This window comes from Protobothrops mucrosquamatus, unplaced genomic scaffold (genome assembly GCF_001527695.2).
Source record: "Protobothrops mucrosquamatus isolate PMUCROS unplaced genomic scaffold, P.Mucros_1.0 scaffold1024, whole genome shotgun sequence".
In the NCBI taxonomy this organism is placed as follows: Eukaryota; Metazoa; Chordata; class Lepidosauria; order Squamata; family Viperidae; genus Protobothrops; species Protobothrops mucrosquamatus.
The window spans coordinates 44,356-69,295 of record NW_015387259.1 but is presented as its reverse complement, the minus strand read 5'-3'; positions in this window follow the sequence as shown (position 1 = coordinate 69,295).

Below are 24,940 nucleotides of genomic sequence, written 5' to 3'. Positions count from 1 at the left end.
CTAGATACAAATTATCTAAAATGGTAGAGATTTGACATCTTATCATATTACTCTAATCTCTTTTAAAAGATTTAATAAATTGGAATAACATGGGGTACTTTATTCTATACACTACAGTTTTCTCCTAAAGACATCTTTATTCTGGAAAGATTTATTTAAAATACAGAAATATTATTTTAATTTAGTTATTTTTTTTAAAAAAAATAAACGTCTCGAATAAGGATTCTACCTCATTTGTTTAATATAAACCAAATATATGCAGGTTTTGTTTTGCTGATTTCCTTGCTTTATTTTTCAGTCCTTCTAGCATGCAACATTGTTAGTTGTTGCCATGGTGATTCCTTTCTACTGTTTTTACAGGCTTTTCCAAGGTTTATACAATACATCCTTGTTGTAGTTATTTTTATCTTTGTAAGATACACAACATTCTCCTGCAAACAAAGATTGGTAAGTAAAACTATCCAGGGGTGCACAATTCCCAAATATTCCGGCTGGTTCAGTGCAGGATCTCAACCACCATAGCGAGCACAATCAGTCCATATCCAAATGAATGAGCCATGCAGAACCTCTGGCTTTGAGAACAGTAAGGAGAACAAGTCAGCCAGCTGACGATACAAAATGTTCTGGCTCCCAAATGAGTGTTCCTGAGTCAGAAGTGAAAATAAAACACTGTTGCGATGTTTCAGATGGGAGAGAAAAATGCCAGAGCAAAAATTGGTGTGCCTATGTGTTTACGTACAACCATCCTTGTCTCTGCATCTCTACTTTTTTATGTCCCTTTGAATGACAGCCTTCATAATTCGTTGTGAACATTGGAGTTGATGTTTTCCTACGCAGTTCTAGCCCTACCATGAGGCAGAGTGGGATGACTGCCTATCATAGAAGATCTTAGATACTAAATTTGAAATGGGCTGGAGACAGAGAGAGACACCATCTTGTTCTTCATCTCAGGCAACCAAGGTCATGCGTTGATCAGAATCTCATAGCATCCATGTAGTCCTCAGTTCAACTTCATCAAGGAAGCTATTTTGTAAAGGCAGTCATAAATTATAATGAGCAACAGAAGTGATTTGAAAATACATCCATTGCATTCTAGGCCAACACTTTCTACTTGTCAGAAGAGTATGTAAGAAAAGGAACAAGAAACTCATAAATGACTTTAAAGTTGGTTTAAATTTCATTTCTGAAGTGTTACAGAGGTGCTATGAGACCCTACCTATAATGTTAACCGGCCTTTTCCCTGTCATCCCCTGTCCAGATGCTGAACTATCACTAGCACATCTTCTTTCTGATTAAAATCTTCACACACTAAAGACCATGGTTTGCTCTACTTTGATCTGAAGATTGCTCTGGGACACCCTCGGTCCTCCATTTCCCTATTCAACACAGATGCTGAATGAACATCTATAAAATTGTAATGATGGTTGAATGCAAAGACAAGAAATATCCTTCCAATCTTCTGCTAACAATCACCTAATGCTCGGGGTTGGAGAAAAGAAAGAACTCTTGAGGGAATCTGCACAAAGAATGTGGGAGCTCACAAGCCATCAACTTTGAAATGTATTTCCCCTGTGAAAAAGATTTAGAGACGCTGACATTTCACGGCCATTTAGAAGCATTAAGCATAGTTACAAATCCTACACATCACTTGTATACTTTCTTATGTACATAAATCTTTTTTGTGTGTTCCATGAATACAGATAGAATATAGCCTAGGTAGACATACTTGTGTACATTCGATTTGTGTATATATTTGTATATATTTCTTCATGGGTGCAATTCAGAAGGCTCTCTCTAGAGCAGAGGTGTCTAACCTTGGCAACTTGTAGATTTCAACTCCCAGAATTCCCCAGCCATTCATATTGGCTGGGGAATTTTGGGAATTGAAGTCCACAGATCGTAAAGTTGCGAGGTTGCCGACACCTTTAATTTAGAGGGTCACAAACTTTGCCACTCATAGCTCTCTATAGAGCATTGCTTGAAAGCATGCGTCTCCCAAGCAAAGTCTGCTTCCATGCAACATTCCTTTATTTCAGAATGCAAATGAATATATCTAAATATTGCATAAATAATGACCCTTTGGCCATATGTGCATCTGGGTGGAAAACTTTTCTCTATTTAACGTAAAGCTCTACTTTCAAAGGTTTCCAACAATGCAGAACTACACATTTGGGGTTGTTGTTGTTAATTGCAAAGTCGTGTCCGACCCATCGCGACCCCATGGACAACGTTCCTCCAGGTCTTCCTGTCCTCTACCATCTTCTGGAGTCCATTTAAGTTTACACCTACTGCTTCAGTGACTCCATCCAGCCACCTCATTCTCTGTCGTCCCCTTCTTCTATTGCCCTCAATCTTTCCCAGCATTAGGCCCTTCTCCAGTGAGTCCTTCCTTCTCATTAGGTGGCCAAAATATTTGAGTATTTGGGGACATGCACACAAATGCAGGAAAATGAGTTGCTTTATATTACAGTATCTCCCTCTCCTCCACCAGCATCAATTTAATATGCATTAAAATGCATAAACATTTTCTTCCCTAGTACCCTGAAATCCGATGTTCCTCCATTCCTATACTTTACATCAGTCCTGCCTGCTGGTTTATCTTGGTATCAGCAGAGTATTTTAATATTCACATTTCTTCTTGCATTTCCTTCCACATCAAGGACTTTTTTTGGGGGGGGGTTTCACAAAACTTAGCAAGGCCTTTTCTAAAAAGAGCTTAAATGTCTTAAAAATAAATCTGAAGCTTTAATGCTGTGTAATTATCTTGTCTGTTATCTCATCTGCTGTTTAATCTTCCTTCCCTTGACATTTTATGACAGTCTTTCCCATATGGCCCCTACAAGATGTGCTGATGCAAAGGTAGCTAGCAGGGCATACTGGCCAGGAACTCTGGAAGTTGCAGTCCAAACACATCTGGAAGGAGCAAGATTACAAACGGTTGTATTATGAGATTGCCCTACTTTTTATGATTCATAAAGTGATGTCTATGAGGCCGTGTTGCCTCCGGCCGTAGGAAGCCATTCCCATAGTCTGAACATTCCCCACCAACTGTGAAATCTACAGTATGGGAGATGTTGACTTACTTTAGAGAATTGTCAGGATCAGACTAAGACATGATTTAGACTTCTGCATCGCTGCATGTCAGGGAACTATTCATCTTTCGTTTGGAGATGGTTGCATAGCAGTTACATTTATACTTCGTTGGAAGTCTCTCTTCTGACTTCTACATTTTGGTGTTTGAATGTGGCTCACCTTCCACCTGCCTCCCAACAGGAAGTCAGATCCATCAAACAGCATGCAGGACGCACATCTCCACACAACAAACTGTTGAGATTTGGGAGGTGTGCACATTGGTTCATCTACAAACATCTGCAACCTACACTTACCCATCAGCCCCTTCACAGCGGAGGTATGTGTCAATGCCTACACAGAGTTGCAGAGAAGTCTAAAGCTTGAATCATGGCATGCAGAGTGATCTGATGACTTCGGAGCATTTTTGAAACATTATCACTATTCACTATAGTACAGTGCTAGGTGGAACTCTTCAAGGTGCTACATCTTGTTGAGTGCTCTTAGTAGTCAGGATCAAATTTCATAGCTAAAATCATTATCTGTGATGGTTATATGGTATGGTGCCTTGAATTTCGGTTCGAGAAGACTCCTGAGAACAGGCCAGACAGTCAAGAAAATAAGCTGATGGATGACTGAACACATCAACTCAGAGTTCTCATTCGAGGCACAAATGGTGAGGCTTAAATTATCCTACTTTGGACACATTAGGGCTAGCTTTTTTTAGAAGGCACTAATACTGGGAAAGGAGGGAGGAAAGAGAAGAAGATGATCAGCAGCAAGATGGATTAATTCAATAAAAGTGGTGATAAGTGCACTATTGGAAAAACTGAAGGACTAGGTTAGGGACATATTATTATGGAGAAAATCTATTTATGTGGTCTCTAGTAATAAAAAAATGACTTGATAGCACATAATCCAACAAAAAATAATGTATGCATATGTGTATATGTATTTGGTGCTGAATTAAAGAAAGGGGGGACTGAATTCAGTGTCTTAGGGCCAGTCACTCTCTCAGCCCCAGGAAGAAAGCAATGGCAAGCCACTTCCAAAACTTTTGTGAAGAAAACTGCAGACTTCTCCATGTGGTCACCAGAAATCAAGGCTGTCCTGAAGAATCCCCCCCCCTCAAAAAAAGGGTTTATCTTTCCATATGTGTTTTTATACTGCCAAAATTATTGGAACTATTTGGTTGCTACTATGAGTTTATATGCTGCTTCCATCATCAGCAAATTGTGAAATGTGACCTTTCAGTCATTTTACAGATCCATGTTCCTCTAGGAGTGGGGGGGAGGAAAGAACGATGGCTCTTTTATGACTTGTGGACTTCAATTCTGGGAATTTAAGTCCACAAGTTATAAAGGGGCTATCGTTCTCCACCTCTGCTCTAGCAAAACTTCTAAGTTTCTGATTTGGGACAGGACAGAGAGGAGTGTGAGGGTGGGTCAGTAAATGTAATTTGGGCACTCTAACCTCCCTGCCATCCATAAGGTTCCACGACTATGTGTACAATCTAGAAATCTAAAGGATACTTCTTTGCACAAATCTGACTTACAACTGGCGATTCATCCTGACATGCTAGTGCATAGCAATATTTGGCTCGTTCACCTTTAAAAAAACAGTGATAATCCTATTTTCTACTGTCAAATTATTTTTTATATCAGATAAATGTCACACGGATATATTTTTAGTGTGTTGTGTGTGCTGCATTTTAAAAATACCAGTTTGCTAAAGTGCTTCTCTGTGAAATTACTCTCGCACATAGAGCTTTAGTTTAAATAAAGACATTTTCCACAGAATAATACTTGAAGAATTCCAGATATAAAACATCATGCTCTTTAGCAAATGAGAGTTATTATATAAGTGGCTTTTTCTCTGTAATAAACCTTTTAAAATCTACATTGAAATAGTCTATGTAGTTTTGTTATCTGAAGAGCTATTGTTATCTCTAAAAAGATTATCTCTATAACCAGTAATCATAGACTAAACATTAAAAAAGTGTATAAGCACCCATACTATTTTTTTTTTTTAAAAAACATTCTCTTTGTTATATGACTGAGAGAATGTACAGGATTTTATTGTGAGAAACATTTTAAAGCTATTATTTCAATGCAGTGCTAAATTTATTCACCAGGGGTCATCAAAGGTCTGAATTTTCTTTGTCTACCTGTTGACTCTAATATATTTTTTTAAAAAAAATCTCCAAGCTTCCATATGAAATTAGCATTTAGGGTTTTTCAATGCCAATCAATTGCAGTTCTATAGATACATTGAAGAATTATTTTGAATATTCACCATATAGCAATACTTTCTTTGCACTTTGCAGACTATTCTTTAAGCACTGCTACAAAAGATGATAATGGTGATTCTGACAAAAGGTTCTTTTTGTTAAGTATCAAATTATTAATAAAGTTGACAGCAATAAAAATTGCATTCAGTGAAGAAAGAAGAAACGTGAAAAGCAGCTTTTGGATCAAGGTGCATTTCTTCCTAGTTACATATCTACCTCTCAATATTAAACATTCCATGAGAAATAGGTTTAACGTGTATGTTTAAAAAGTCATCACCATGACTTTGGATACATTGGAACAGATAAGACATTTCATACAGATGAAATTTTAGGCAGATATCATTTTCATACCAAACAGCCTGGAATACCTCTGCATGCCAATATTTATATTTACAAGAATGTTGCAATACAGCCCATTGTTTTAAAAATTTTTTTAAAAAAATGCCTATACTGTATTACAAGTAAGTATGCCACCTTTTATCTTGCTCTCTCTGCAATTTGCAAAAATGCAAACACTGAGAAAAGGAGTAAAGGAGGCGTCTTGCACAACATAAATTACAGATATTACTGCATGTTTTTGCCAAATCAGTAAGCAGCGGGGCTGAAAAGATTTCATCACATCAAAATAACAAATTTTGCAAAAGCAAAGCTAATAGACTTATCCATACCCTTAATCTGAATCTATGATGAACATTGGCAGAAAAGGCTTACAGAACCTATATTTTCCTCCAGTTTGAATTCACTGTGACTATAAAATAAATGAATGCACACAAAGTTAAAGATCATTAATTTTACCTTATTTTCAGACTGATCTATCTAACAATATTGTGACAAAGTCCCCAAGTATTATAAACTTGGAAAAGCAATATGCCCTTTTCGTTAGGCATACATAAAAAAGAAATTGACATTTTATTTCATCTGTCCTCTATTTTAAGAAAAAAAATATGGCAAAAAAATGACTTCAGAAAAAAAGGAACCTTTTATTTACCCACTGTCTACATATCTAAGAAATGGCTAAGACTTAACATGCTTGTCTCCAGCCATTCCTCATCCATAAACCAGATTCTAAAATGCCTCTTTCCGATGATTAGCATTGGCCCACTAGCAGGAAGCTGATCTGTTGAACTAGTGCATGCTTTTTCTTCCCATAGCAGTCAGTGTTGCTTTCTGCACTACTTAGGTAAAACTGTTGACTCTCTCCCACGGTTTTCAAAGTGGGAAATGAATCTCTTAGTCAATCAACTGTATGTTAACTAAGCAGCATTGGCAGCACAATATCTGCCATAATTTTCCTTAGCCTACTATCTTCCAGCTGCATTGAGAATTCTGGGAGCTGCAGTTCCACCATAGCTGATGACCAGGACATAGGAGAATTAAAAAAATACTCTTGAAAGTTATCCAGAGTCATATCTACTTTGTCATCCCATTCCTACTTTGCCAAATAAGAAAAAACAATTGCCTTGATCTGGGAAACTGCCATATCCATCAACTGTACAATAGAAAAGACTTAGGGCGCGGGAGGTTGTGAAAGTGCCTCTATATCCTTCTATTAAATTATGGTGCTTTTCTTTTAGCTGGTATAGAATGCAGTTGTCAGGATGCTTGATGATCAATGAGATATTTGAACCATGCTTGGATCACCAGTTCTGGGCTAGTCACATTGGTCAGTTATTTGTTTTCAGGTTGAACGCAAAGTTCTCGTTCTGAACTGTAACCTTAAATGTTTTGGGAACAGTTTTTATGCAGAGCTGCATGGATTAACATGAGCCTTGATGAGCTTTGGGATAAACCTCAAAGGATTAGTCAAGAAACATTAAATGGATACATACTGTTGGGAAATTTTTCCTTTCAGTGATGGCTCCATATCTGTGAAAGTCACCCTTGGGAATTTGCATATGTCTTTTTATTCATCCTTTTCTTTCAAGCAGATTTTAAAACTTTTCTTCTGCCACTCAATTACTGTTTTAGTCTAGCATTTTTACTCTCTCTGGCCAGCAGATCTAAAGATGAGTTGACCTGAGAGGCTGATCTATCTTGTCTGTAGGATTTTTTTTTTATCATGTAAACATAAACATTAAATCTCTGAATCAGGACAAAGATCTTGATATATAGATCTCTATAACCAGTGATCACAGACTAAACATTTAAAAAGTTCTTGATCCTGAGTGAAGTCATAAGCAAGGCTTATGGAGATGGACATCTTCTCCAGTCCACAGTATACCTGAAATACTTCAGATGTTTCTATTAGTTAATGAGGAATCTGATTTCAGCATCTATCTGAAATTCACACTCACTACATTTATCATACTTTGTTACTTGATAGCGATGGAATTGATAGACTAATTCTAATACATTTGGTGAACAGCCAGTTGAGGAAACCCTTATCTTCCTTATACAGATTTCTATGTTCGTGGCTTTTTTCTTAAAAACTGGCAATATGTGGACTGAACTAGGCTACCATTAGATGGATTACTTGAACAATTGTTAACCAGGAGGGAACTGTTGATTGGTGTTCTGTGGGGTTCTTCTCTAGACCCCGAACTATATTTATAAATGACTTGGAAGAAGGGTTTGAAAATATGATTATGAACTTTGCAGATGATATAAAGATGGGGAGATAGCAGAGATCAAGATTAGAGGTATCAAGAGTCATTAGGAATTTGAACATCAGGAACACTGGATAGAAACTAGCAGGCTGAATTCAGTGGAGAGAAAAGGAAAGTTCTGCATTTGGACAGGAAAAATCAAAGAAAAGAGTGGGGAAAGCCATATGAATAGATTCTGGGCATTGTGGTAGAATGGTAGATGATAAATTGAACATGAGCTAACAATGTGAGGGAACTGCAAAAAATCAACAATCTACAAATACAATTCTAGACAGTATTTATTATTTAAATTTATTGGCCATCCAATTCAAGTATCAATAAAACTAAAAGTGTCACATTTTCTTGATTTTGTGCCCTCAGACCGTGTTCAAATTGTTGAGCCCAGATTTTGGCGCCACATTTTAGGAAGAACATTGGAATATTTTTTTTTAGAAATTTCAAGAAAAACACAACTAACAGCGATAAGGGACTGGGAGAAAGAAGAAAAAAACAGAAGGAATATTTGGAAAACTGGGTATGTTTAGGCTGGAATAGAGAAGATTGTGATCATCTGAAGGGCTATCACATGGAACATGGGTCAGAAGTGTTCAGATTTATTTGAAGTAATAGAAGCAGACAACATGGGTTTAAATTACACGGAAGTAGTTGGTTGAATATCAGGGAAAAATTCCTAATGGTAAAATATGTTCAACACTGGAACAGACTGTCTTTTTTTTCTGGAGGTGTTCAGAGATACCATGGTGTACTGGGCAGAGGATTGATCAGGTGATATCCAATCTCCTTTCCAACCCCTTCTATGTTTTATGATTCTATGAAAAGTGCTCGCTAGCTAGGAACACTTATAATTTAGCCAGCAAGGGAAATTTTTGCAAATGCACATTTGTTCTAAACATATCTGGCACGTGTTGTTGAATCAAATCAGTACTTTAATTCTAAAAGTTTCTCACATGGCTAGTCAGAGCTATCCTTTCTTCAAAATTATAGGGTCACACTTAGGAATGAAGTGCCTCCTAACAAAAGAAGAATCATTTCTTGATTTAAAAATTCCCAGTATTCAGCTATTCTTGCTTTATTTAACCATTCAATTAAAATAGCATGTGGCATACATTCACTGGGCTACTGTTGAGAAAAGTACCAATTTATGATGAAAACACCCCATGGAAGCATACATTGAATTTAATAGGATGGATCCAGCTGGATTCATCTGTTGATGAAACTGTATCTATCAATGGGATAGGCTTCCTCCTACAGGTGCATTTTTGTCCAATATCTGGCCTCAGTGACAAGGGGACTCTCTGGATTACTGTTGGAGATCTCAGGAGAAGGTAAAAAAGAGAGATGACAACTTTTACAAAAGCCCAAATTACCGTATTTTTCCGTGTATAAGACGCTATTTTTTCCTGCAAACACCCTGTCAAAAATCAGGTGTGTCTTATACACAAAAAAAAATGATAACCTCCACAGCCCAGGACATGCCTGTGTGGGTTCTTTACATGCTGCTGCCATGCTGCCTGGTGTAGATGTCAAGCCCCTGTGGGCTTGCCACTAATGGGAGGGGGAGGGGCAAGATCTTCGGATGGCGGCGTCTGAAGGCAGCGGATAGGACCAGCAGCATGGATGGCAGTGACAGCCCTTTCCCTCCCTCGTACCTGTATGCTGGCCAGGGACCCTGTGGAACGCAGCTGTGGGGCCATCCTGCTCAATAATAGCAGCCGGCCGAACTTCTGGATTTGCTGACTCAGCTGTTTGATGCTCCGCCAAACAGCTGATCGGCATGGAGAAACAACGGGTAGTTTAAAGCCTGCCTTTGCTTCCCTTGCCTTGCTGTCATGCCAGTGCTCATGCCAGCTTGTTTACCAGGGTCGGAAGGCTGCTGCTGTGAACTGACTATGCATGCTCATTGTGCCGGATGCTGGTTAGGTGGGTGGGGGATGGGGCCAGCCGGGAGGCATCTATTTAGAGCGCTGGGAGGTGGTTGCTCCCAGCGCTGACTTTGTTTGCTGTAAGCTTGGAACTCGCATGTCAGAGCGTCTTATATAAGGGTGTGTCTTATACACGGAAAAATACGGTAGTATTAAAATTGGATATAACTCTTTTTTGTATTCTGCCTCATGAGGGTCTATGAAAATTCGCTGTGGCCAACTCTGTCGTGGGTCAGCTCAGCATGGCCAATTTGCTGTGGGACAACTGGCTGCAGGATAACTGTTACATTAATACCAAAGAAATGGTGGAATAGAATCATTAAAGAAAGAATGCAGAAGGGGGGACATAAATGTGAATGACAAAAATGAATTTTTTTATTTATTTTAAATAAATTGAATTGTTCAATTGTTCTGCGGCAAGTTGTCCTGTGGCGTGTATGGTGTGGTGAGTTGGCTGCAGAGAGTTGGCCATGGCAAATTGTCCCATTCCGGCTTCATCATGGATGGAATAGTGATTTGGATAGATTTATGATATTGCTTCTTTGGGAAGAGGAGACCTATACATTTTACTAAATTATCCATTAAAGAAAACTTGAGGTATCTACAAATTGGATTTCCCCACCATGTTGCTCTCCAGTTGCTCTCCAGTTGCTCCCAAATTCAACCAAGCCGATACCCATGCTTACCGGGAATTCAAGGAATCAGAATCCCAATAAACATCTAAATAAAATATGGGTAGAAATGAACAAATTTCAGCCAGGATTGGTTGTTTTGGCATGCACTCCTTCCCAATTGATTGTTCAGATTTCTTCACATTATGAGTCTGCTTTTCTCTTATTGGAGTGATTCCATTTTATGTATCCTCTCTCTCCGTGGTTTCAAATATCTTCTAGAATTAATGGGCTATTACTCAACAATTCCAGTCCGAGAGTCTGCTTTTTCTCATGGCAAAGTATGAAACATTGTCATCAGCCTAGATATTCATAAGCAGAAACTCAACAGCTCTCTGTATTTTACCTGTTTATTACATTAATTTTCATAATCCTTAGCTATTCTTAGGCATGACCTTGCAAGATAACCATCAAAGGTTTCAATGACTGGCCTAATCCAAAGAAGCTTTGTAGTGCTGCTCCAGTTAGGGAAAGAATTAAGAAGCCAAATGTCCTGCCTTGTCTGCCATTAATAATACTGGCATTTTGGAATTTTCTTGATAAAAGCAGATTTAAAAAAACATCCCTCTTCAGGGGTGTTATCCTAGGAATATTTAAGCTACAGTACAATGAATAACAATTGTCTCTCTTGTCTATTATTTTTAGCCTAGATAGTTTTCAGAAGTTTTTGAAACTCCTTTAGCATTTTTTGCTCAGAAAACAGGGTCCTAAATATTAGTAGACCCCAGACCACAGAAGAAAGTTGCCCCCCTCAATCGTGCCATAAAAAAAACCATACTGAAAAACAGAAAAACAGCATTAATATATTTGAAAAGTTCATTGCATTTTGCTTATTTTCTGCTTCCTGAGGGATAAGAGGAAGGCTAAAACCCTCATTTCTTTTTTTGTGGATTAGAGAAACAAGCTCCCGGGTAACCATTGTTCTATTGTAATCTTCTGGCATACCCTGAAAATTCTTTGGGAGTGACAGAAAAAAAAAATTCTTGGTATATTGTGCTATAGAATAAATCATGCACCCCAAACTCACAGCTTCTTTAAGCTGTTTTTTATTATTTTTATTCCCTACACCATTTTCTTTTCTTTCTTTTTTAAAAAGTGATATTTTTAAAATAACAGCAATATTAATCTTTTGGTTTTCTTTTCTCCAACTTTTCTTTTCACCCTGTCAAAGGTAATCTCAAGAGCCCTGTGATAGAAAATGAATGTCAGGCTGTGCAAATAACTGAGGAACAAAATCAGCTTTTAAAAGAATTGGCAGAACCTACTTTTTCCCAAGAACTTTGACAATGAAGGGAGATCTTAATAAACTTTAATATCTCTGCTGAAACCTTAGTGTATCTCAGTTCTTTTCTTTCACGGGGATCCCGTGAACTGCTACCTCCACAAGTCCTGAATCCAGGAGTTGAGATCAGAGTAAGGAATCCAAGTTCAGTTACAGGTTAGAAGTGTGTACCTCATGGCTTGATCACGCCTCAGCAATTGAGATACGTCCCATCAGACAGAAACCCCTTGAATGCCTGGTTAACTTGGGCTTAGGAATGGGCAACATCAAACATGGATGGATGGATGGATGGATGGATGGATGGATGGAAGGGGTGGGAGGAAGGCCTTCAGCTTTTAATTCTATAGAAATGTGTTGGAGAGTTTGACCCTACAAATTAGGCTGGCTTAATCTCTAAAGAAGTCATTGAGCCTGTTTCCCTAAAAAAAAGTACCTGATTGAGTTTCAAAACTGTCTCTCCTTATAATGAACATGGAAATTGACTTGCCCATTTGCATGTGATCATTCCTTTTTGGGGAATTATTGTCTTTAGGGTACCATGGACTCTACGTCTGAAATCCTCATATCCCCCAAGCAGGAAAGGAAAGTACTTTACATTCATCTTGGATCTGCAACAACCTTCCTTGTGTAAATAATCCTTGTTTCAGCTGTGAATCAGTGCAACCACTGTTATAGTGTACTTGTTTTGATGTTGCTTCTAGGAAAGTCTTGGATAGCCTCAGTGTAAGGGCAGCCTCCCACACATTGCCCTATTAAAATACTATGATGAAATTGGAGCTAATTTGTGAGGGCAGATCTTTTTATATTCACTCATTGCTGGAGTGAAATGTGGGGATGGGCATCTTCCTCTAACCACGGAATCCCAACATTTGACAGTTGGCCATGAAGAAGCTGCATACAACTGAATGTGTATAAAATAAATGAAGACTTGTCCTTAGCAATACTAGGGATTATTTTAGTAATGGACAGCCCCTTCCACCCCCACCCCCATCACATCTGATTGTGCTATTTTGTCCAGTTTCCTTTGCACACAAACACATCTGACCAATTCAATTTAGTCTGGATTGGCTTTCTTCAAAGTATTTCCCAAATTCCTTCTGGCACCCTTCTCAAGCCGACCTCTCAAACTAAAATGTCACTCATGCTAAGGAGAGAGGCTTCCAAACTTACTTCAACCTGTCTCTGGGTGCACAAATCAAAGCTAAATCTCTGGCACATTCAGAGTGGTTGATTTATGTGTATTCAGACCCTGAAGAATTTTCCCTCTAGAATTTAGGAAGAATGAGCGCTGGGTATGAGCATCCTCATTCACATATTTAAACTGCAATTGTTCTAGTCATTTCCATGGAAAAACATCTCAGGAGCAATGTCACTTCTGTTAAGAAGAGGATGATGCCAGTGGGTTTAATGATTAGCTACTAGCTGGGAAAAGCTGCCAAACCTGTTACTTGCAATAGTGCCATAAAAGTCTTTTCTATTTATGGTGACATTAGGGGACTTTAACAAGTCAAGTCGAGAAGCAGGGCTGTTAATAATGAAAGAGCCATGAGACACAAGTCTTAGTTTTCAGTGGGATATCATAATTAAGAGTTGCCATTCTACCTTTCTGTGCAATGATAGCAGCTTCACAAAGAGCCAAAGGAAATATTTATTTGTCCACTGTTCCAGTAACAAGGCTGGGGTAGGAATGGAGGTGGTGGGCTCAGATAAACCTAAACTTCAACCCAACAGAGGTCATTCACGCAGACAGGCCCAAACTATTCCTCTAATGTTCTGAGTCCGTGAAAGTCAAGTGCAATTCTTATTTGAATCCTTAAACAGAAATCAAATATTAGGCTTTTGCTTGCCTTTCTTCTCTTGGTTCTACTTCAGTCTTCAGGAGCATGGCAAAGTCAGAGAGCTGCTAAAATGCACAGGAAAAAAAAATCAGTTCAGTTTCTTTATGTGGGAAATTCAGCAATGCCCAGAACATTTATAACTCTTCCTGGGCTTCCTATTTATACAAATGGGCTCTCTCATTGTGCCAGGAATCTATCTTCTAGTTCTACGTCATGTTTCTAACATGGAAAGGAAGCTTCTTGCTTTTCTTAATATCTGTAAGATTCTTTGGATAGCCTATGACCAGGCAGAAGAACTTAAGAGCCTTGATAAACCTGTTGTTCTATTTGGCCAATCACATACAAAAAAATTTCTACAGCAGTGCAGGCAATTCCTTTGGCCCAAAATCCAAAGTAGTATGATCAGAAGCTGCATATATCCCATTAAAGGATCCAGTCCTACAGCATCCCCTCCAATGATGTTGAAGAAATTGGCTCTACTAGGAAACTTGGCATTGACAACACCAAGGAAGCAAAAGGGAGCAAAGAAATGGAGACAAAGCAAAGGTAGATATTACTCATATTTATTACAGTGGAATACTGGTTCAGACTAAACCTCTGATCTGCAGAACTCATTCTCATTCAGGAATTTTGAAATTTCTTGAGCTGTGGGGATGCTTTAAAACCCTGGACAACATTTTATCCTATCTTGGCATTCTTTTTTTATATATATGTTTTATTGATTTTTAAAAATTACAATCTTTAGAGCTTAGTAAACAACATGTTGTCTGGGTTTACATATTTAACATTAACTTCTTCAATATAAATCTATTCAGTACTGTACACTCCAGTATTTTTTCCTTGATCTTCCTTTCTTTCCCATCTTTTTTCCCTTTCCCCCTTGTTAAACAATTGCAATTCTTAGTACTATTGATGTATACAAAATTAGATATAGACAGCTTCATCATATTTTACTAATATTATAGAAATAACAATAATATCAATTCATAAGTCAATATCCTGTTTTTCGTGCTCTTATTAAAGTTTGATTTCCCATCAGTATTTACAGTATTTGATCAGTTATGATTTTCTCAATATTAATTACATTTCTATAGCTAAAAAAAATGTTCATAGCAATTCTTCTCTTATTTTCAAATTTCCCATATCAAAAAGAGGAAAAAAAATGCTATTTTAATTCTAAATCATATCTTCCATTATAAAACTCTAGTTATATCTAAGGGTCATCCGTTCTTTTAATCATATTCAAACAGATATATTAAACAGAGAGTGCCCTCTCTGATAGATCAAATCTTCTGTTTTTTAAGTCTAACTCTCACTTTCTTTCTTTGCCAAGTAGCTTTCCAGAGCAAGGCAATTAAATTTTTGTGCAAGCTGCTTGGCATGAGAAAGGTAATTTAGGTAGAGTATTTTTTTTGGGGGGGGGGACTCTGTCCATCCATATTCCATAGACATTTTCCCTGCCTGCTCTATGTTCCATTTTCTAAAATCTTCTTCCTTGTCATCAGATGTATTTTGGAGAAAGGAGTAAAGGGTCTTTTGTATTTTCATTGTTATAGGTAGGTCTTGCAGTATTTTATTTGTATACTAGCTGTACCTGGCCACGCGTTGCTGTGGCTCAGTCTGGTTAAATTTACATCCAACACATGGTGCTGTTTTTCAAAAAAACATGTTTTACCTTTCACAGGTGTGACATCTATATAATAGTAGGTATATAAAAACACGCGCGTATTCGAATGCAACGTTGTGTCAAAATTTCAAAGCAATCGGTGAAGAACTTTCGGAGATTTAAGATTTTGAACAAACGAACATTTACATCTTTATTTATATAGATGGCAGTCCATATTTCACTTCTCCTCTCCCCTCCATCTCTCGATCCATTTCTTCTGCTTCATCCTCTGATTTCTGGTTTCTTTGTTCATACTTTGTAGTCGTTGTCTGGGAGCTTTCCAGTTGTAGCTTCAATTTGGAGACTTGGTCCTTTATATCATCTAGGTTATTTTTAGTCTCATTATGGTTTCTTTTTATGTCCTCTTTTTGTGCAACAATTGTTTGATGAATTTGCTGTAACATAGAGAGTATTTCCTTCTGAAAGGTATTTGTTTTTTCTTGAGGCATCATTCCTAGAAATCCTCTGGTATCACCAGTTTCAGTAAGAGTGGAACAAAATTTCCTCTAGTTTTCTGATCTTTATATATCATCTTTATAATCCAATTCTAATAGCAATATGTTATGGTAATCCTTTGTCTCAAGTATCCTGAAAATTATCAGTCAGGCAAGGTTGTAATCCACAATGTTCCATGTGTTCATAATGTTCAACCTCCCTGCAGCCAGACGTATTCAAAAGTCAATTTTTTCTTTCTCTCCCAATAGTTCTTGAGATTAAAAATCCAACCTCAGTAGGTATTTATAAAGGTCAGGATGATAAATATGCCCAAATATTTTCCTTTATTGCCAGCTGTACCAAGCAGCCAAGGAGCTAGTTATGGTGCTGTACTCAAATCTACCACTATGTCATTCAAAGTCCATTTTTCATTCTTAAAACAAAGGGTTGATTTCTTATATTTCACCTCAATAATTTTTTTTCAAAGAAAAAATCTTAACAATTATCTCAGTTCTCAGATTTATCAAAACAGTAGCTTTGTATTACTTTCACTTCAGTATTATGTATTTCTGTCCCCCATAACAAATTTTAAATGCCACTTATGTTCACATCCTGAGGTTTTAGGCTTCTTGGAAGACTTTCCCAGGAAATTCAGTTGTTAAATAGTAAAGAAAGGATCAATATTCTCACCCAGTCCAAATATGCTGTTTACGATGTGCTAATTAAAGCTTTGTTCTTCGGTTGTTAGCAGCTAATGGCCAGCCGCAGAGGTGTGGCCAGTCTTTCCTCTGCCAGTTTAGAGGGCTTTTCTTGGATTGGAGATACAGCTGTCTCTCCGTGATCGACAAGGCATCCCTCTTTCTTCAGCGCCTCTTCGGGGTGACGTTAGACTCTTTTCAGGGCCCCCAGCAGGACAAAATTGGGCATGGAAAGCAGAGCTCTGCCTTCCTGCATCCCGTCTCATCGTGATGCAAAACCTGAAGTCCTGCTCTCTTTGCATTTTTCTTGTTTGCTAATTAACGGCAGAGTCACATGTTCATCTGCAGATCAATAGTAATTATGTTACTGGGTCTTTGGCTTCTAAAGACATTTACATATTTCTTGGACTTTGTCCAGACTGGGTAGAGCAGCCATGCTAGGAGAACCGTACTTTGCTTCATCCCTAATACACTCAAGACATTCCCCAACATTATTTTAGAGTTTTTACATCTTGTTCCTGATGGATAAATCACTGTTCGAAAGAGAGCAAAGGGAGAGGAAAGAGTTAGATAATATTAGGATCAGGCAAGTAACTGATTATGGACATATTTGCCTCTTTTGTATGATGAATAATGCTATTTCATATTTGCAGCATCCCCAACCTTCTCCAGCATGGCATGGTTAGCACGCTACATCACTCTAAAAACAATACAAAGACCCACAAAAGAATGTGGCCTCTTGAGGAGGCATGTCATTGCATCAGTCTTTTTTCCATGCATTTTACTCCCCCTCCCCTTCCTTCTCTGTCTTAGGTCCATTGCTAGTTTATTTGAGTCATGGTTCAAAAAGGCATTCCTGGAATGCCTGCTTACAATTGTGAATAATAAAAAACGGGAACCCGCCAATAGGTCCAGTGCAGTCATGCATTTTCTGACATCTGCCTGGCAAACGTTTATAGAGAGGGAACTGGGTAGGGTAGGCACAGAATGGGACCAGCAAGCCTATGGAATGTTGCCAGTGTTTGCTGCCTTTTATGTCATCTCATTCTAAAAAGAAGTGTGTTAAAGTCATTTTAAAAAGTAGTGTTCAAGTTGGGTCTAAGAGCAGAGTTCTCCAAAGTGGTCAGTCCTGACCCAAACATTGGCCCAAAGAATCAATGGAAGTATCCAATGGCTCAATGCTAAGAGTTGGTTGCACAGCTAGCCAGATGTTGTAGACTAGATTTGGTATTTTATCCACCTATCATGTCCTTCCCAAGGACCAGGAATAAGTAGATATTGTAATGCCACTAGCCATTAAAACAAAACATCTGGAGCACCACTTGAGCACTATTGGCATTGACAAAATCATCACCAGTCAATTGCAAAAGGCAGTTTTACTTGGAGCAGCTTACATCCTCTGATAAAGCTTTAATATTATTAAACAATAACATCTGCCTGTCCCAAATTGTTAGAAGGAATGTGGACAAAAAATGCCAAATCCAGTCTAAGCAAGTAGCTGACTGCGTGACCAACTGTCGTCCTCCTCATCATCATCAATAGTCCCACTGATGATTGGTGCTTAATATTGGCCACTTTGAAGAGCCCTGTTTTATATCCAGTTGAAACCCACTTTTAAAAAGTGACTTTAACAACACTTCAGTACTCTGGGAATGGTAAAAGGGACACTACAGTATTATTGATTTTAAAAAGACACATTATCATCTCCATTTTTGGATCTACCAGCATAAATCTTTCTATAAAGTCACAGAAGCATTGTTTGGTATTACATAATAAAATTGCCTGAATTATGTGCTTCTATTTTCCATGTGTTATTGTATATCTCCTTTTCATGATCTTGGTGTGACACCATTCAGATGAGATGAAGATTCATGAGCTATATTTGGGTCATTGCATAAAGAAATATAAAAAATGTTTTCAAAATTAAATGTATTGTCATGTTGAGATGTATTGTACCATCTCCCCTCTCATTTACAAATCACCCACATATACACATATTGTACAGTTGAAATAACATATGAGTTGCTATTTTCTAGTTACTTCAAAGGTACATTGGGAACATAGTAGGAACATAAAATTGCTTTGTCACAATTCACTAAGCTAGTCCATTCCTTCTGTAAATCATTAATAATGCTGACAGTCTGGGAAATTTACTTTGGCTGTAAATCTATAAATGGCATGAGAAGATGTGGTAGAAGGATTTCTGTATCTGACTTTCAAATAAGAATGTTTGGACTGAACAAAAGGTAGAGGGAAGAGATAAATTAAGAATTGTGAAAAGGGCTTGACTGTGTAAAAGGTGAAAAAAAATAAACACTCCTATACCTGTAAAAATCACTTGGGAAATTTGACATTAGCTTTATTTAGAACCTTCTTTTATTAGGATTTTTTGATCAAATATGACTTTTTATCTCTTTTTAATCTTATAGAAGGACTGCGGACATGATAATCTTTGTTTTGATACGGTTGTTGATTTCTGATCTTTACAGTTTTATTTTAATTTATGTGAGATGGGTGGTTCTTAAATATGATAAATAAAATATCAATTTGTTTATGCAGTAAATGAATTTATAAATGCAGTAAAAATTAAATAATGGTTTAGTCACTCTATTATCATGTTATATTCTTTGCATTCAGGTATGTTCTATTTAGGTTGTCTAGGTATAGCAGTTTATTATTTAGCATATGATGAGAACATGATAAAAGAGAAGTAAACATATATATATATACACAGTCCACGTAATTCTAAGTAAAACTTCTATGGGAGTATGGCAGCGGCCTCATAACTGAATGTCCAATTCAGTTCCCCAGGTGATCGCCTCTGGCGTTGCTTGATACAGAACTTCTAGGGAACCAGAGAAGGTATGTTATGGGAAATCTTCCACAATATGTTTAATAGTTTGCATATCAGCACCACAATCGCAACAAGGGGAATCTTTCTATCCCCACTGATACAGGGCAGAGGCATTTCTGCTAGTATCACACTTAATTCTGTTCACTTTTGACCAGAAAAAGTGAGGCTGGTCAAAACCAGGTAATTTGGTAGAAGGATCACTAATGGTCAGGCCACAAGAAGGTACCTTGGACTATTCCCCTCTCCATTCCTCTAGTTATCCAGCTTTTGGGGATCTTGAGAGAGGATGTCTCCTGCATCACTGAAGTTGGTTCTTTGGATTGTGAGATTGATTTCATCAGCATAAATACATTTCCGAGAATGTTTCAGGCTAGTCATGGATGTACAAGTTAAAAAGAGCAGGGGATAGCACTGATCTTTATGGAAATCCATTATTCAACATATGATATCTGCTTCTATTGAATTCTGTAAAAACTTGAAATATCCTGTTACTCAACATGTTGTCAGTTAAAGCAATGATGTTATGACAAGGTATAACCTTGATTAGTTTGAGGCAAAGTCCTTCTCTCCAGACAGTACACTGGTGTCTCTTTGTTTTTTAAGCACTGTGGCCAGTTTATTTCGATATTTAAAACGATCCGTTAAAATGTGGTTATGGTGACAGAGATAAGGAACATTAAGGATTGAGTTTTGTTACTATCTTAAAAGGGAAGATTATTCAGAGTGTGTCTAACTGCAATCATGAAGACAATACAAGGATGGGATCCTCAGGAAAGCATCGATTTGGGTAGCTTTTCTTCATCCTTTCCCAAACATACCCAAACATACCCAAGAGCATCTCAGGCATGGGTTCAGATCCACATGAGAAACAACTCAGGGTTGTTTCGTGAGGTATTTTCTATCATGCTTTGTCCTGTTATGATAAGGAAGTTATGTCTCAGACAAATATCTTTTTAGCATATTAGTTACTGTTTAAAACATGAGCTAAGAAGGAAATTCTAATAGGCCAACACTTTATTCTCTCATGAAGGTCATGGCAGGGGCAAAACATCTGTCTCTCTTTCAGATAGATGATAGATAGATAGATAGATAGATAGATAGATAGATAGATAGATAGATAGATAGATAGATAGATAGATAGATAGATAGATGATGGATAGATGGCTTTTTTTCCTCATAGAACGCCCAGAACGGAGTTCCGGTACCTTTTTTGGATGGAACCTTGTAGGGTAGGCAAGACGGGTTGTATGGCGTGTGTGAGTTCCGGCACCTTTTTTTTAATAGAAAAAAAGCACTGGATATAGATGATAGATAGATAGATAGATAGATAGATAGATGATGGATAGATGGCTTTTTTTCCTCATAGAACGCCCAGAACGGAGTTCCGGTACCTTTTTTGGATGGAACCTTGTAGGGTAGGCAAGACGGGTTGTATGACGTGTGTGAGTTCCGGCACCTTTTTTTTTATATAGAAAAAAAGCACTGGATAGATAGATAGATAGATAGATAGATAGATAGATAGATAGATAGATAGATAGATAATCACCTAAGGACCAACATTAAAATATACTCTGCAATACACCATTGACTTTCTGAACATAGTTTTCCAAAGTGTAAATTACTTTAAAGGACATTCCTTTTTTCCGTTCTTCCTCTTCATCTGAATTTCATAATTGTTGTTATATGATCCTAATGCTTGCCCAAAACACTTTGAAGACATACTACATACAGCAATAGAAGAGAATACTTGTAGCTCAGGATTAAACTGTGGAGTCCTCGTGTTCTCTGAGCTTGGTTGCTTTCTTGTAGATGTTTCACTGCCCAGTAAGGTTAAATTATCAGTGCTAGAAGGGAATATGTTATAAAAACAGAGCGCAAACCCCACTCCCTTCTAACACTGATGATGTTACCTAGTTGGGTGTAATGAAATGTCTGCAAGAAAACAACCAAGCTCAGAGAGCACCAAGGTATCAAATCTTTCCTTTCTTTCTATTTTCCTTTATCTTTCTTTAATTGTATAAATGAGCTAAACCACGATCAATCCCTGTGATGGAATATAATGGTCAGGCAAACTTTATTTTTAAACTAGATCTTGAAATAAAGTTTTGGAGTCAGGTTGGTGTGTTACACATTTTCAGTTTTATTTTATTGTGTTTATTATGTGCACAAACCCTTCATTTCACCTTTCATATTAAAAAGACTTCATGAAATAAGGCAAAAAATAACTTACCATTATATGAAAATTAATTGTAACCAATCACAAAACATACATATTAATAGAAAAAGTCACACTATTTTTTTAGGGACTATGATATAAAATGAATAGATGCCAACTATAGCAAAATCAGCCAAATGTACAACATGGTATAAGAAATTCAACTCTCTATAAAAGAGCATATAAAAATATGTACAAAAAAATCTAAGATTGATAGAAAACACATTCGCATATACCTTCTTCTCTTCTCAAAGTGCTTTGCATTAACAATATTATACAAGACACTCTACTTTGTGTTCAAAAACCTGTTAACTTTAAAACTAATTTCTTTGATTTTATCTGTATTTTTTTAAATACACATAAAAAGTGCTGGTTTTACAAGTTACAAAAAAAGCAAGTTGCTATGAAATGGCACAGTCAAAACTGGGCAATAAACACAATTACATTTTTTAAAAAGTTTTGTAATAATGGTATTCAACAGTACTAAAAAGGTGACATTTATATTAACTCCAGTGTATAGTTTTCCCTATCATGGATATAAATACTTTTGAAAAACAGATGGGCAGTCCCATCCCTGATTTAGCCCAGCCAGCCTGGAAAAGAAAGTTTGCTTATTTTTAAGCTTCCAAAGAACCATTAATTTCTTGCAAGAGTTTAGAGAAGCAGTCTCCAATCTTTTTGGCTCCAGGGACCGGTGGGAGGATGGTTTTGTGCAGTACCTGGATCCCGCGCATGGGCAGATGCATGGACCGGTTCCTAATGGGCCATGGACCAGTATTGGGGATCCCTGGTTTAGAGGGTAGTAGAAAGGAGGTAATAATTACAATTCAATCTTACAGTGGTTTTCTTCTCATTGTTTAGATATGAATGGCTGTGCAGAAAGCAGGTACCTCTGGGCTGTGTGTGGAAATTCTGCTTCCTATACAGATTAAAGTCCACGAAGGTGCGAAGGGAGTTGGTTGGTTGCACAACATAGCACAACTCTTTTTGTAAACTACATTTATTAATATAGTGATACTTATTAGCTGCATCGTCATACAAAAATAGTTTATATCAAACTCCTTTATACAGGTAAGTAAATCCAACTTTCCCAAACTTAAGAGCTGCAAAATATTAGTATTGTAACATGACCCTGTTCTATTTGGTGCTGTTCATCAAATAAGGGAGATCTAATTACCATGAAAAACCCCAGTTTTGTCATCAGATTTGGTCTTATGTATTTCGTGATACTGAAATGTGAAGTAGACATGTTAATTTGATGCAGGGAAGGCATAGGGTTTTTAGGGAAAATGAAACACTCTTTGTAAGCATGGTGATTTCCATAGCACATTTAACTTTTTACCAGAAGAACATTTGCAGTAATTTGTTGTAATGAATCTCAAGAAACTTAAGTCAAATTCTTGTAAAATTAGCGAGGCTTCATTTGGGTGGCCCACAAGTAGGATTTCCTTTAACCTTGAATTCTGAGATGTGAGGCTTGTTCACACTTTTCAGAATTCAAGGTTAGAGGAAATCCTGTTTGTGGCCACCCAAATGAAGCCTTGCTGACGTCCCTGGATGGGATCAGATTGCTTGGAGGTGGGAGGGGATTGGGTCTTTCTGGACAGGACTTTTGGATTTGCTGCTTTCAGTGCCAATGAAAAGGGCTTGAGCAAGGTAGAAAGGTGGATAGAAACGGGGGAATAGGCTCGCTACTAAAACCTGACCTTCCATGTATCCCTGTGCTCCATTTTTCTGACAAAAAGAGTTCTTAAAGAAAGGAAGTCCTATTTTCAGTGGCATTTAATGCAAGTATAAGTACTTCTTTTCAATAAAAGCAAAAAGCTCCTTTTCTTAACAGGTGCAGCTCGTATTGCTAAGCTACCAAGAATAAAATAGTCTTTGGGGACTATAGAGCATTTTTCAAAAATTAAAACCAAGACATAATAAAATCTGAGAAGGACAACTTCATTTCTAAACTGTAAGCCTAACTGTAAAGATTCAGCTATGTAGTTCTCTCTCCTTCTCTCCCTCCTTCCCTCCCCCCCTCTCTCATCTATATCTATTTTGTATACCCATTTTCAATCCTCCCCATAATATGAGCTGCTGCAAGAATCTACAGGCACTTTCTCATTAAATAAATGGCTATGGATAGATGTGATTATGTAGGGATCGGGAGAAGGGAGCCTAAACTCCATCCTCCAAACAGATGGCTTTGGCACTGTTACTTTTATAGAAATAATCCAGCCTCCTTCATCACTAGATACAAAATCTTTTTATCCTGCAGAGGATGACAATAAAGTGCAATCAAAATCTGATTCAGCAAGGGGATCCCCACACAGATTTCTTTTGCTGAAATAGAATAAACATACTTTGCTTTTATACTAGTAGTGAATATTTTAAAAGGTGGCTACACTGTATCCATAAATTCACAAAGCACCTTAATAAATGTAAATATAATTCAGTATCAGGATTTTGGAAGCTTGAATGATGGTTTTAGAAACTTTCTACTTGTTCTTACTATAGTTTATGTACAATAATTCCTTTGGCTGACATCTTCACAGATTTTTTTTTCTTTAGCGATAACAGGTCATTACCGAAGACCATGCAGAGTGAGAAATTCTTCAAATGATTTGGCCACAATATGACCAAACAAGCCACAAGTAAATAATGAATAAAGAAGGCTGCTGTTTGAATTACATGACTCTGTATCTATGACAAAGACCACACCTTGAAAGGCAAATCCACATTTTACTTCCCAAACATATTTATAACTATTCAAAAGCAACACAAAAGCCTTTGCAATGGAGTTAATACCTGATGTGCTAACTGTTTTTTTTAGCAAAAAGAGGATAGAAAGTAGAAAAAAACCATCAGATTTATATATTAGCATACAGTATGTGCAATGTTAATGTGGGGGAAAATAAACCTTTAAAATACATGATGAATAAAGTACAAAAGATCTCTCACAGATGTACAAAATTTCTGAATGTAACTACTGTATGTGTAACCTCAAAGATCTGAAATGACATGCTAGGCCAGGGGTCTTCAAACTTGGCCCTTTTATGACTTGTGGACTTCAACTCCCAGAATTCCTCAGCCAGCGTGACCTGGCTGTGGAATTCTGGGAGTTGAAGTCCACAAGTCATAAAAGGGCCAAGTTTGAAGACCCCTGTGCTAGGGTGATATGTTTTCGATTAGAACTTCAAATTTGGGAGAGGATATTAATTCTTCTTCTTCAGTGGAAATCCTCAGTTTTCTCCCAATCTCTGTTCCTGTATTTGGTCCTCCATTTGACTGATACAATGAGGATAGCAGATAGGAAAGGTAAACTCAGTTTCAGTGGGAGGACTGATAGAAAAGGGAGACTTGGCCTTCCTCTCCCCTGCAACACAGCACTAATTCAGATCACTGC